We start from the raw sequence: 14,242 nt of genomic DNA, 5'->3' as shown, positions 1-14,242 counted from the left end.
CAAAAGCAAACTAAGAAGACAGCTAGATCAGGAGCAGAACCATAGAAATGAAGATCACATGGAGGGTTAGCAACAGGGGAGTGGGAGAAGGAGAAGGGGGAAGAAGGTACAGAAAATAAGTAGCATAGATGGCAGGTAGAAAATAGATGGGGGGTGGGTAAGATTAGTATGGGAAATATAGAATCCAAAGAACTTGAGACATGTGGTCATAAACTAAAGGGGGGAACGGTGGGGGAGGGGCTGTGCAGGGTGGAGGGGAATGAAGGGGGGAATAGAACTGTAATGGCATAATTAATAAAATATATTGAAAAAAAAGTCCCACTGTGGCTAATGTAGCAGGGTTGGGAAAAACTCACCTTGTGCTCAAATATTTTGCTCTGCAGACTATATGTGTTTTCTTCTGATTTCTTACATCTCTACGTTTTATTAGGTCTCCCTTTTCAGTTGTGACATATTACATTTATGCCTTCTCATTCTTACCATTTTCTTTCTCAGAAAAGTTTTCAATTTATTACAATTTGGGGGTTTTGTTTATGTTATAATTCAGCTGCACTCCACAAATGACACATAGCAACACTGAGCTCTAAATGTTTTCTAATTCTTATTACAGTTTATTTTATGACCCATGAGTTATTTTTAAATGTATTTGCCTGTTTATTTAATATCTGTTTGTGTGGGTGGTTTAGGTTATCATTTTCATGGTATTATGGTGTCATTTTTATTTATCAGTAGTTTTACTGTTTTGTTTTAGTTTTCCCGTTCTTGCTTTCTATTGAAATTACCAAGTTTTATGTACTTTTTTGGTATTTGAGTTATAGACTGTATTTTGAATTTTAGTGGTTACCTGTAAATTTTTAACATGCACACTTAAATTTTAAAATTAAGGAATATCTCTACAGAATACATATTATTTTCTAGTGCATGTAAGATGTTCATCTAGAATACCATATGCTCTCATAAAAAGATTGAAATCTCACAGAGTATATTCTCTGACAACTGTTTTAAATTAGAAAACCATAGCAATAAGATATTTTTTTAAATCTCCAAATATTTGAAGTTTAAAAGACACACTTTAAAATAATCCATGGGTCAGAGAAGAAATTGAAAGGGGACAAAACTATTTTACAATGAATAATAACAAAAATAAAATTTATAGGAGGTCATGAAAGCAGCCACAGAGATAAATGTACACATCTAAAATGCCTATAATAGGAAAGAACATTTAAAATCAATTAACTAAGTTTTCAAATTAAGAAACAGACAAAAAAGCAAGCAAATTAGACCTTATAATAAAAGAAATACTGGTAAGAGCAGAAATCAATGTGATAGAAAAAAATGAGACTATTACCAAAGTCTAAATTTGTTTCTTAGAAAACATTATAAATATTAACAAATTCCTTCAAAACTGAATAAAGAGAAAACACAAATTAACAAATTAGGAATCCAAGAGTGGATACTATTGCAGAAATGATAGATATTAAAAAGATAATAGAAGAATATCATAACTTCACATAAATACAGCATAGAATAAGTAAATTTTTCAAAAAGCACTAGTTATCAAAACTGCCTCAAGAAATAAAATTTAAAGAACTGAACAGCCTATGTCTACTAAAGAACTTAACTTTATAATCAAAGCTTTCACACAGAGAGCCAGACTCAGACTGTTCCACTGGTGAATTCTATCAAAACACTTTAAAGGAGAAATAACAGCAATCTGACCAAGCTCACTGTGCAAGTAAAGGAAGAGAGAATGCTTCCCAACTCAATTGATGAGGTCAACATAGATGATGATAATGAAACCTGACAAAGATACTGCAAGAAAATTAGAGGTCAATAAATCTTACAAATATCAGTGCAAAAATGCTATAAAATACTAGCAAATTTAAACAAGCAATATACAGGCTCCAGGAGAAGTAAGGCTTGCTTGAGTATGGTGGATAGGGTATGTGACTGTCCCGCACGAGATGGACGGCAATTTGAACACTTCACCTAAAGTGTCATATGGTGTGATACTGTTATGTTACAGAATTACATGCTTAGGATTTTGTAATAAAAGATTCTATAATAAAAAAGGGGAGTTATTTGTGCCAGACCCTGTGTAAAATTGTTTACAAAGTAGGATTTATCCCAGAAATATGAAGTTAATTCATGGTTAAAAACAATCTTCAGAAAACTGTAACACAGGAAACTTTCTTAATCTGCTAATGAGTACCTACAAAACTCTTAAAATCACAGTAAATGGTAGCATACTGAAAAACTCTCTCCCAAATTTGAGAATAAGGCAGTGAAGTCTGCCCTCATTATTTCTGTCACACACACTGTTGTGGAAGTCTTAGCACAAAAAGACAAGAAAAAGAATACAAAAATTGAACTGGGAGAAGTAAATCTGTCTTTTTCACAGCTGCCGTGATCGCTCTCGGAGCGTTGGCCGGGGCTCCTGGCAGGTCGCTGAGCCTCTTTAGGGGAGTCTACGAGGCAAAAGCTCTTCTCATGGTCATACTGGGATGCTGTTTGTCTTTCCACTCACATGGTCTCATGAGGGCACAGTGTAGCTTTCCAGAGGTGTGACGTGTGACGTGTGACGTTGTAACAGAGCACAGAAACAGACACAAGAATCCAGTCATCTTCCATTAAGCTAGACATCAAAGAAATTCTCAAAAGTGTGAAACAATTCAGACATATTTTGTCTGTTTTTGTAAATAGCTTATTTTTCATAAAGATGTGTCATTTATGTTAACATAGAATGTGTTTAGCATTCATTGGGGTGCTGGTTACACATATATGTGTATGTCAAAGCTCATCAAATGGTACACCTAAAACCTTTGTATGGTATCACACCTGAATTTGAAAAGTTGGTTTCTTTAAAACTTGCCAAGATCATTTTTTATAATATTTTACTTATTTATTTATTTTTAGAGAGAGGGGAAGGGAAGGAGAAAGTGGGAAAGAAACATCAACATGCGGTTGCCTCTCATGTGTCCCGTACTGGGGACCTGGCCTGCAACCCAGGCATATGCCCTAATTGGGACACGAACCAGTGACCCTTTGCTTCACAGACCCATGCTCAATCCACTGAGCTACACCAGCCAGGGCCATTTTTTAAAACATAGAATATGTAAGGGATCTAAGTTTATCAGATATTAAAATGAATAACAAAGTTATAATAGACTAATGGACCTATGTGACAGATTAGAGGGACTGAACCTGCCACCTAGGTATGTGCCCTGACTGGGAATCAAACCCAAAACCCTTTGGTTACAGGATGATGCTCCAACCAACTGAACCACACCAATCATGGCTGACAGAATGACTTTTAATTTCTAAAGTTAATGTTTCTCCAATTCTACAGGTTTGGACAAAACCCTTCATTTTTCCTTAGCTAATAAGGAAAGTCTCCTGATTGATCCAGGGGTTAAGATTAGTGACCAAGGTGCACAGTACCTTTTTCTGCCATTCTCATTGCTACCAGACTGTACATGTGTTGTCTAATGTCTGGCCTCACTCCCCCAATTTCAATTAGAACAAACCTTTCTGCCATCATCCAACATCTCAGAGAAGGGTTGCAAATAGAAATAGAAAAGTCCAAAGTGAATTAAAATCTCAGGTTGTTGACAGGAGAGAAAAAAATAGCCCCTGCTAATAACCTGATTTGACATCAGATTTATGCGGTCCTAAAAGGACAGTCATAAAAAATGTGTAAGTGAAGGAATAACATCAAGTGATTTACAAAGGCTCTGGGAGTATGGGCAACAGGATGCATTGAAAGGGGGAGCAATAAATCTGGCCAAGTAAGCCACGCTTGATTCCTTCACCCTCTAAGCCCCGAGGATGCAGGGATCTCTGCTTGTAGCACTTCCTATTCAACCTTTCCTTCAGCAAACACGTTCTGAGTCTCCTGGGCATGGACAGCACTAGGCAAGCCAAAGCGTTATTTGCATGTATGTGGTAGGAACAGGTTCATAGAGACCAGGCACAAGGTATGAGCCCAAGTGTAGATGAACCAATTGCATAATAAAGCAAACAGCTAAGCCAGAGATATCATGCATTGGTGTATTTTTTAAAAAAGGGAAGCAACTACAGAAATTCAATTTTAAGAAGAGAATGTTCCAGGGAAAAGTGATTGCTGCTTTTAAATATCTCCAAAGCTTCACTGAAGAAGAAAAGTAGGTCTCCAGAAAACATTGAGACCAAAGAGTTAAAGAGAAGCAAATTCTATCTGCCAATGTTTATTGAGCACATTCTATGTATCACAAACCATCCTGGTAGCTAACCATCTTGCAATGTTGCAAAAGACTGACAAGATCCCACAGCCACTGGAAGTTACATTTTAGTGGGAGGAAGAAGTATAATATACCGAGTGAACAAATGAACAGGTGTTATATCAGTCATTGGTAGGTCTTAAAATCGTGCAGGGCAATGCAATAGAGTGTGGCCAAGGGCAGGAAGGGGAGGGAAATTTTAATTAGAGCAGGTGATCAGAGGAATCTCTGCGACAGGGGCATTTGAGCTGACATCTAAATAATAAGAATCTAGCTTTGCGATGATATGAACAAGAGACATTCAGAGAAAAAGAATGGTAAGTGCAAAGGTGCCAAGAGATGGGAACAAGCCTGGAATATCTGTTTTCAAAGGAACAGAAAAAACTATTGCAATGTAATGAATTAGGAGAGTGGAGAGATTGAAGACATAGAGGGGACATGCATGTGAGCCCTGTAAGTCTTGGGAAAGAGCCTGTATTTCATAGCAGGGCCAATGGGATCAATACAGGTTGAGCAGACACTCTGGTGCCCTGTGCCACATCCCCTTGACTTACATCTGACTTTAGAGGCAGCTGGATGGGCAGTTACCATGAAAACTCTCAATAGCCCAACTTAAAAATAACTTGGAGGCAGAACACAACCAGATATCATGACTCACAACGCTATGGTTGTTAGTGTGGTATTTAGCCCTAAGACACACAAAGGAATCAATGAAACAGAATAGAAAGCTATAAAAATTAACCCACAAACATACGGCCACTTGATATAAGAAAACTGGCATAGTGTGGGAAGAATTTCCAGCTGGTACAGGTTGAAATGTGAAAAGTAAACAATAAAGCTTCTTAAAAAATAGAATACCTTCATAACCTTGGGTAGAAAAAAATATTGTTTTAGTAGAACATGCAAAGAGTGAACCATGAAGAAAAAACCTGATACACTCTAATACTTTTAAATTAATCATTTATCATGGCCCTGGCAGGGCAGTCCAGTTGGTTAGAGCATCATCCCATTACGCCAGGATTACAGGTTTTATTCCCCCGTCAGGGCACATATAAGAAGCAACCGATAAATGTGTGAACCAGTGGAACAACAAATCAATGTCTCTCTCAGACTCTCTCTCTCTCTTTCAAATCGATAAATAAAAAATTAAAAAATAAAGAAATAAAAAAGAAAAGAATTCATCAAAAAGGGGAAAGGAAAAGACACAGAGTAGGAAAAGATATTTACGATATATATCTGACAAAATATTACTATCCAGAATATGTAAAGAATTTGTACAGATGATAAGAAAAAGACCACCCAATAAAACAATACACAAAAAGCCTTAAAGGGGCACTTCACAAAGAGGGTGTCCAAATGACAAAAAGACACTATTACTCATTATAAAGGTACAGATCAAGACCACAATGAGATACCACTACATATTCACCAGGGTGACTAAAATTAGAGAAACTTATAATACAAAACAATGTTGGAAATAGGGGTTATTAAAAAAAAAAGAAAAGAAAATATTTAGCCCTGGCTGGTGTGGCTCAGTGGGTTGAGCACAGGCCTGCGAACCAAAGGTTTGCTGGTTTGATTCCAAGTCAGGAGCACATGTCTGGGTTGTGGGCCAGGTCCTGAGTTGAGGGCACATGAGAGGCAACCACACATTGATTCTCTCCCTCTTTCTCCTTCCCTCCCCTCTCTTAAAAAATAAATAAGTAAGATTAAAAAATCCCTCCTGATTCCAGTTCCTTCTTTTACCATCATTCCTAGTATCAAGGGAAGAACACAAATAGGTGAAGATGAACAGAAGCCCTGACCATGGCTGGAGCAGAGAGTGAGGACAAGGAGATGATAGGGGTTGGGGGGGTCACAGGAAGGGGGTATAAGCAGGGCCTTGCAAGGGTTTAAAGCATTCACCTTTAAACTCTCCTTTACTCCAATCATTTCAGTCTTCTTTGTACCTTGTTTGTTAAACCTTTAAACATTATCTTTTCATCTATAACAAGTATGATTGGGTGGCTACCGTGCATCACGCCTCCCAGCCCACAGGTAGCCCACAGCCCAGTGGGAGATGGGGCGTGCTCAGCCTGCCGGTATTACTGGAGCCCTGCAGAACTCAACCGTGGGCCGGCATCTTTTCTCACTCTGCACATTTCCCCATGATCACATAGATGCCCATGACTTCACTTCCCACCTGCATGCTGACTATAAGCTCACCAGCTGGTCTGGTTTATCGAGGATTGAGGAGTTTCCTAGGACGTGCTAAGTTTCAGTGCTAAATTTAGGCATTGTCCCAAGCAAACAAATGAGTTGGTCACCCTAGGACTACAGACTCTCAAATATGTGTCATTTTACAAGCCCGTGTGTCCAACTGGCTACTAGATATACCCACTGATGTTTTGTAACTATCTTAAACTCAGCATGTTCAATTCTGAACTCATGATCTCTCCCAAGTCCCTCTTCCTCCAGTTTTCTGTTCTCAATGACTGGTCCTCCCAGCTATCCTACCGTCTAAGCAAGAAACCCGAGAACTGACCTTAGCATCATCTCTTTCACCATTGCCACATTTAACCAAATCACTCACATTGCAGATATTTCTGGTCACGTATCAGTGAATATAACAATATATCTGCTCTCAAGGAGCTCACCTTCCAGACAACACACGAGTACAAATAAATATATAGCTTTTCAACAGTGCTGTGAAGGAAGATAAGGCAGGATAAGTGGATACTGGCAGGGAGCAGAGGTTCTTATAAGGTGGTCAGGGGGCATTGGAGTAGGTACTGGAATAATGTAAAGAGCGAGCCTTGCAAAGATTTAGGGGAAGAGTCTTCCTCACGAAGGGGATAGCAAGTGCAAAAACCCTAGGCGTGGTGTGGGAATGACAAGAAGGTCATGTGGCTGGGCTAGAAAAACAGAGTGTGGCAAAAGATGTCAGAAATAACAAGGCCAGAGCATGTTTGGCCTTGTAGGCCACTGTTAGAACTTCAACTTTCGTTCAGTCTGAGTCAAGTGTGTTGGCAAGTTTGAGAGGAATGACCTAATTTGATTTATGTGTTAACAGGTCACTCAGTGAAGTGGGTCAAAGGCAAACCCAGGAAGGACAGCCGGGATACTACTGCAATATTACAGACAAGAGATGATGGGGGCTTGGACTAAGGCAAAAGAGGAGGGGATGGTAAGAAGTGACTGGACATATTTCAAAGGTCCGGCAGTCAGAATTTGCTGATGTATTTGATGTTGGATGGCTGAAATAGAAGAGTGAAATCTGCACCACTGTCTTAAATAGATCTATCTCTTACAGTTTTCACTGCCTCCACTCTGATTCAAGCCACTATCACATCCCTTTGGAAACTTCGCAATAGCAAATCCCCTCCTCATCAGGCCATCTTCACCGCCCCATCCCTTTCTGAATCATTCTGCATAGCAAAGTGTGCTTTTAATAAAACTCAGGATTGATCACACCATACATCTGCTCAATCCGTTCAGCAATTTTGCCTTGCGCTAAAACAACAGTGAGGCCTTCAAGGCTCCGTGTCATCTGCCTTTGCCCATGTCACCAGACACGTCACTCCATTCTCTTCTGTACATGGCACACCAACTACACTAATGTTTTTTCTATTTCGTCCACCTCAAGTTCTTGCATATGCTGTTTCCTTTGCCTACAGTTTATCATCCCTTCCCAAATAAAAGTCCTCTAGGTCACTTAATTCATTTCCTGGGCCTTCATTTAATTGTTACCATTTCAGAGATGCCTTTCCTGCATCCCTTGCTTCTCTCCTGACTAGAACTCTGTTAATCTCCTTTGTCACCATGATCACTAGTAATTAATTGTGGAATCAGCTGTTAATATGCCTTTTCCCCACTAGAGTGTAAAATCTATAACAGCATCAACCTGCACATTTGGCATACTCCTGTGTTTCTAACATCTAGCACAGTACTTTGCACAGGTTAAGTGTTTGATTTTTTTTCTTGAGGCAAATGATTGAATACTTGAAAATTGTGGTTCATATATGAAGTCAACAGACCAATAATCTCAGCTATGCAAGGACTCACAAAGTATTTGACTCATGCATTCCTCCTGAAAAATTACTCCAAGATCTACTTCAGCCAGCTGAAAAAAAATGAATCAAAATTTAAAACTCATAAATAGTAAAGTCATAGTGTGGAAGAACTGGTAATGAGCAACTGAAAGCATTTAAGCACATAATTTATTCTAAATAACTGTGGTAAATATGGTTACAAAATGGAATGAATGTGTCATAAATAATTCTTGAAAGAGAAGATTCTTAATTTATAAAATTAACAACAATTACCTAGGTAAAATTACCTTATACCAATTAAAACCAGTGGTAACAAGTAAAATAAGGAGGGGGGAGAAATGTATTATCCATCTTTGAAGGTAATGAATCATTACAGATGCATGAATAGTAGAGATTTAAGCATTTTTTTTGACAAAAATAAAAGCAGTGACTTCTCATTCTGGCTATGACAGAATACCTTGTATTAGACTAATCCTGCCACAAATAATTACTATAAAAACTGGATAAATGTCAAAAATAAATACAGCCATTTGAAGGCATTAGAGAACAACAAAGCAGATAGGACTTGAGAGTATAAAATTTCAGAGAGAACAGAAACACACTGAGTCCCCATTTTCATCCTTGCTTTTTCCCTGTGTGGCATTTTCTCCATGTGCAGCAGAAAATGGAAGCCTAAAGTTTACAGCAATCCATAAATTGACTTACATCCAAAATTAGAGTCAAAGACTATCAAAGTAGCCGGGACTGAGGGGCCAACACCCCAGAGGTGAAAGGAACCTCAGAGAAGTAAGTTTAACCTTCCCCTCAAAGCATTTGCTGACTCATAAGGTATACATACTTCCGAAATGCAAGCACAACACAAGGGAACAAGGAGAATGTGACTGCTAAGAGACTAAAATGATAAGCAGTCTTTCAGCAGTTTCATGGCCGTAAACACACAAAAATTAAGAGTTCAGACTCAGCAAGGAAGCCTTAGACTTTTGACAGAGACCCCTAAAGAACTATACTTAAGAAAACCCATTAAAAAAAACCAGTCCTGCTCTGCTGGTGTGGCTCAGTGGATTGAGAGTCATCCTGTGAACCAAAGGATTGATGGTTCAATTCCCAGGTAGGGCACATGCTTGGGTTGCAGGCCAGGTCTCCAGCTGCGGGTATGTGAGAGGCAGCCACACATTGATGTTTCTCCCCCTCTCTCCTTCCCTTCCCCTCTGTCTAAAAATAAATAAATAAAATTTTTTTAAAAGTAAAGAAGCTAGTCCTTGTAATTCCTGAAATCCACCCTGGAATAATTTCAGTCTGTGGTTGTATAAAAGTGATTTACTCACAGCTTTTCAGAAAGAAAAGCAAAAATCAGTGGAGGAAGATAATACATCCAAAACCTCTACCATTTTTTATTTTAAAAATATGTCTAACATCAGTTCTAAATTAAATTGCATTCCAGAAAACAGAACTAAATAACTAAAAGTCAAGGAAAAAAGGCAATAGAGACATACCTAACGATAACCTAATTATTTTGAGTTATCTAACATGGACTTCTAAAAAAATCAGATATGACTTATATGTTCAAGATTATAGATGAAAAGGTAAAAAATTGACTTGGAATATATAAGAAATCATTGAATAAACATTTGAAACCTGAAAAATACAGCAACTGAAATTAACTCAATGGGATGGTTTTGCAATATATTGACTATTAACTAGAAGCAAAAAAGAGGAATCATAAATTAGAAATCAAATCTGTAGAACATGTAGAATGAAGCACAGAGTGAAAAAGGAGATGAAAATGGAAATTAATGACCCAGTACATGAGATATATGGGCAGTTTAAGAAAGGTCTAGTTTAAGGGAATTTATAGTTTCAGAAAAAGAGGAAATAGAATTTGAAAAAAGCAATATTTAAGCAATACTAGATGAGAATTTTCCAAAACTAAGGAAAGCTATCAACCCCCAGATTCAAGAGGCTCTATGACTCATAATTAAGATACATTTTACACACACACACACACACACACACATCCCTCTGAGGCACTCAGAATAAACATGCACACTGACTTCTCATCTGAGACAAAGCATGCTAGAAAACAGAGAAACAGCACCTATAAGGTGCCTTAAAGGAAAAGCTGTCAACCTAGAATTCTGTATCCAGACAAAATATCTTTCAAAAATAAGAAAAGAAAACATTTTCCAATAAGCAAAATCTAAGAAAATGCACCACCAGCAGATCTTCCCCGCAAGGAACATTAAAGACAATTCTCGAGAGTGAAGGAAAATGACACCAAATGGAAATGAAATCTGCATGAAGGAATGAGGAGTACTGGAAATAGTAAATACACAAGCAAATCTAAGACTTTTTCATTTAATTCCTTTAAGAGATACCTGAATGTTTAAAGCAACACATTATATGTTGTGGGATAATGACATGTAGAAATAAAATGTATGAGAACAACAGGACAAAAGATGAAGGTGACTTGAAGGATACTCTTGTAAGTTGGTAAGTTCTATAAGAAGTGATATATTCACTCATGGCAGGTTATAATAAATCAGGAAACATATTACAAGCTCTAGTGCTACCACTAGAAAATTATACTAAAACACAGAGTTGTAGCTATAAAAGCAAAACAGATAAGCTGGAAATATTTTTGTCTTTTATTGATTCTAGGAAGAAAAGAAGGAAGGAAGAAAGAATGGGAGAGAAACATCGATGTGAGAGAAAAACACCAACGGGTTGCCTCTTGCACATCCCTGACAGGGGACTGAACCCACAACCTAGGCATGTGCTCTAAAAAATCAAACCTGTGACTTTTCAGTTTATAGACAACACCCAACCAAATGAGCCACACTAGCCAGGACTAAGCAGAATTTTTTTTTTTAAATTCTCAATTAGTACAAAAAGTATGGCAAAAAAAAGGAGAAAAGTTGGTAAAAAGCAAGTGTGATAAATAGAAATAACATGATAGATTTAAATGCAATAATATTAATAATTACATTAAATATCAATGACATTAACACCCCAATTAAAATGCAGAGATTGGCATATTGGATGTGAAATCAATATCATCAACATGTACATTTTTAAAATATAAAAACATGTACCTTAGAAGCAAAAATGGAAAATGATATATCATGGAAACATTAATCATAAGAAAGTGAAGTGACTATATTAATACCAGACAAAGCTGACATTAAGACCAGTTATTATCATAGATAAAAAGGAACATTTCATAGTGGTAACAGTACCGATCCACCAGGAAATCATAACAATCCTGGGTGAGCATGCATGTAATAGCTAGAAAATTCACAAAACAAAATCTAGTCAAACTTAAAGGAGAAATAGAAAAATCCACAATGACTATTGAAAATTGTAACATTCCTCCAATGGTGACTAATTGAATAAGTAGACAAAAAATAGTAAGAATAGAGATTTAAAAAAACACTATCAATAAAAGTATTTTAATTAACATTATATGACACTATACTCAACAGATGTAGAAGACATTTTTTTCAAGTGCACACAGTATAGTCACAAAGGTATACTATATACTAAACCATGAATAAAATCTAATATATTTATTTTATTTTTTCAATGTTGTTCAGTTACAATTGACTCCATTTTTCCTCCTGTTTCTCTCCCCTGCCTCGTCTATTCCCCTGCTTCCAGAGACAATCCGCACTCAGTTGTCCTTGTCCATGGTTCCTTTGTGCATGTTCCTTGACTTGACCCTTCCCCTTCTTTCCCCCATTATCCACATCCCCCTGCCCTTCTGGTCACTGTCAGCTTGTTCTTTATTTCCATGTCTCTGGGTGGTTTGTTTTTTGCTTTTTTTTTGGTCTTTTGCTTATTTGCCATTTGTTTGTTTGTAGGTTCTACTTATAGGTAAGATCATATAGTATTTGTCTTTCACCACCTGGCTCATTTCACTTAGCATAATACTGTCCAGTTCCATCCATGCTATCATGAAGGGTAGTATTCCATTGTGTAAAGGTATCATAGTTTTTTGATCCACTCATTTACTGATGGGCACTTAGGCTGTTGCCAGCACTTGCCTATTGTAAATAACACTGCTATGAACATATGGGTGCATAGGTTCTTTTGAATTGGTGTTTAAGGATTCTTAGGGTATAATCCCAGAAGTGGAATTGCTGGATCAAAAGGCAGTTCAATTTTTTTTTAGGAAATTCCATTCTGTTTTCCACAGTAGCTACACCAGTCTGCATTCCCACCAACAGTGTACTCGGGTTCCCTTTATGAGGAACTGATCCGCATGGCCATGGCAAATGTAGCTCACCCCTGGTTCAGAAAACCAACAGGCATGAGGCAGCACATAGGGGCCAAGTCCACAGATCAGCTTTTCCATGGGGAGCCAGGCCTGCATTGCACCTAGGCTGCTTTGAGGCTTGCTTTTGCTTTAAGGCAGCAAATGTTTAATGCACATCTTTGAAGTAACTTCCTAAATCCCAACTTCCTTAAGGTGCTAAACCTCCCAAGAACAAAGTGTAACCAGTTCAACCACTTTTTCCCTTGCATTTGCAACATTCTCTTTGTTATCTGTAAGGAGTAAACAGCAACATCCTTCCTTTCCTGCCCATAATGAATGAGGACCATTCTTGATGTAATGGTGCTAGAAAAGCAATTAAAAACCTGTCCAGGCAAGGGTCGGGGTGCTCTCTCACTCAGAGAGTGGTCATGCCATCCCTTTTCTCCACAGAACTTCTATAGTCCCTGTGAATTTGTTGGTTGCAGCCACACAGACCCCACTGGTCAGAGTCTGCATCACCCTTTACTCCACAACCTTGCCAGCACTTGTTTGTTAGTGATGGCCATTCTGACTGGTGTGAAGTGGTATCTCATAGTGGTTTTAATTTGAACCTCTCTGATGGCTAGTGATGTTGAGCATCCTTTCATATGTCTCTGGGCCCTCTGTATGTCCTCCTTGGAGAAGTGTCTGTTCAGGTCCCTTGCCCATTTTTTAATTGGATGGTTTGTCTTCCTGATGTGGATGGAGTTGTGTGAATTCTTTATATATTTTGGAGTTCAAACCCTTATCTGAGGTATCATTGGCAAATATATTTTCATATATGGTTGGTTCCCTTTTTATTTCACTGATGTTTTTCTTAACCATGCAGAAGCTTTTAAATCTGATGTAGCCCCATTTGCTTATTGTTTCCTTTATATTCCCTGCCCTAGGGGACATATTGGTGAAAATTTTGCTGCATGGAATATGTGAGATTTTTCTGCATATGTTCTCCTCTAGGACCTTTATGGTATTGCCACTTATATTTAAGTCTTTTATCCATCTTGAGTTTATTTTTGTGTATGGTATAAGTTGATAGCCAAGTTTCATTTTCTTTTCTTTTTTTTTTTTTGCACGTAGCTGTCCAGATCTCCCCACACCATTTGTCGAAGAGGCTATTTTTACTCCATTTTATGCTCCTTGGTCTATGTGTCTGTTCTTAGGCCAGTACCAGTCTGTTTTGATTACAGTGGCCTTATCATATAACCTGATATCAGGTATTGTGATCCCTTGTACTTTGTTCTTCTTTCTCAAAATTGCTGAGGCTATTCAGGGTTGTTTATGGTTCCGTATAAGTTTTTGAGATATATATGTATATATTTTTAAACAGGCAAACATTCTCTCTGGAGTGAAGCAAATACTTTATATGTTGATAGGGATATATCCTGAATATGTATGTTAGTTTGTTAAAACTCAATGTAGTGCTTTTTACTCTATATCATTTATACATCAAAAGGGAAGAGAGAAAAAAACTACAACTACTGTAATATTAGACAAGAAAGTTTTTAAGGCAAATATACTGGAAATACATATATAATTCATAATGACAAATTCCAAATTCCCCATGAAGATATAAAAATTCTAAGTCTATATATGGCTTCAAAACTTATAAAAGAAAAAATATTGACCTATTTTTTTATCAAATAAAGTAGTACCTATTA

The sequence above is a fragment of the Artibeus jamaicensis genome, unplaced genomic scaffold (genome assembly GCF_021234435.1).
Source record: "Artibeus jamaicensis isolate MK-2021 breed Jamaican fruit bat unplaced genomic scaffold, CSHL_Jam_final contig_797, whole genome shotgun sequence".
NCBI lineage: Eukaryota > Metazoa > Chordata > Mammalia > Chiroptera > Phyllostomidae > Artibeus > Artibeus jamaicensis.
This window is presented reverse-complemented; position numbering follows the sequence as displayed.